The sequence below is a fragment of the Nematolebias whitei genome, chromosome 5 (genome assembly GCF_014905685.2).
Source record: "Nematolebias whitei isolate Nwh7 chromosome 5, NemWhi1, whole genome shotgun sequence".
In the NCBI taxonomy this organism is placed as follows: Eukaryota; Metazoa; Chordata; class Actinopteri; order Cyprinodontiformes; family Rivulidae; genus Nematolebias; species Nematolebias whitei.
The window spans coordinates 907,916-909,343 of NC_056502.1; the positions used below are offsets into that span (position 1 = coordinate 907,916).

Genomic DNA, 1,428 nt, shown 5'->3' on the forward strand with positions numbered 1-1,428 from the left:
TGTTGTTGTTGTTGTTGTTGTTGTTGTTGTTGTTGTTGTTGTTGTTGTTGTTGTTGACGTCGTCGTCGTCGTCGTCGTCGTCGTGTCGTCACTCTTTGTTAAAGAAATCGGGTCTCTTTTGTCAGAGTTTCTTTATTGTCATTCACACCTCATGTGGTACATGTGGTGGAACGAAATTATGTACACAGGGTCCCAGTTACATCCAACAATAAAATGTATAAGAAAAACAGTAATAACATCTAAGATATGAACTAAGAAAAACATCAACTAAATATACACTAAGCACTCATAACATAAAACATTGAACATCAGCACAAACATGAGTAAATGTAAATGAGTAAACATGAGTCATTTACTCATTGTAAATGAGTCCCCGAGGCTCAGTGGGATTAACCTGTAGAAATAAAGGTTGAATGGGGACAAAAAGAAACAAAACGTCATGGTCAGGACCTTTGACCACACCTGGTGGTGATCAGGATCTCTGAACTCCTCCCATGCCCAAGTTTTTGCCTCAGCAACCACCCCAGCCACATGTCGCTTGGACTGCCGGTACCCACCAGCTGCTTCCGGGGTCCCACAGGCCAAAAAGGCCCAATAGGACTCCTTCTTCAGCCTGACAGCATCCCTCACCGCCGGTGTCCACCACCGGGTTCGAGGGTTGCCACCACAACAGGCACCGACAACGTTGCGGCCGCAGCTCCGGTAAGGCGCCTCGACAATAGAGGCATGGAACATGGCCCACTCGGATTCAATGTACCCCATCTCACCCCGGAACATGTTTAAAGTTCTCTCGGAGGTGGGAGTTAAAGCTCCGTCTCACAGGAGACTCTGCCAGACGTTCCCAGCAAGCCCTCACAACATGTTTGGGCCTGCCAGGTCTGACCGGCATCCTCCCCCACCTTTGGAGCCAACTCACCACCAGGTAGTGATCAGTGGACAGCTCCACCCCTCTCTTCACCCGAGTGTCCAAGACGTGGCTGCAGATAAGATGAGACGATGACAAAGTCGATCATCGAACTGCGGCTTAGGGTGTCCTGATGCCAAGAACACATATGGACACACTTATGCTTGAACAAGGTGTTTGTTATTGACAATCCATGACAAGCACAGAAATCCAACAACAGAACACCATTCGGGTTCAGATCAGGGGTGCCGTTCCTCCCAACCACACCCCTCCAGGTCTCACTGTCATTGCCCACGTGAGCATTGAAGTCCCCCAGCAGAACAAGGGACTCCCCAGGAAGTGCACTTTCCAGTACCCCCTCTAAGAACTCCAAAAAAGGTGGATAATCTGAACTGCCGTTTGGTGCATAAGCACAAACAACAGTCAGAACCTATCCCCCCACACGTAGGCCGAGGGAGGCCACCCTCTCATTCACCGGGGTGAACCCCAACACACAGGCACCAAGATCGGGGGCAATAAGTATG

At 49.5% G+C, this 1,428-nt stretch overlaps 2 protein-coding genes across 2 annotated transcripts in view; both read left to right on the plus strand.

Moving 5' to 3' along the window:
* LOC119409593 (DNA-directed RNA polymerase III subunit RPC7-like) overlaps window positions 1-1,428 on the plus strand; it is a 37,495-nt gene that overhangs the window by 11,094 nt on the left and 24,973 nt on the right. The window lies entirely within an intron of this gene.
* Window positions 1-1,428, plus strand: part of pex13 (peroxisomal biogenesis factor 13) — a 12,165-nt gene that overhangs the window by 903 nt on the left and 9,834 nt on the right. The gene's annotated exons all lie outside the window — the stretch shown is intronic.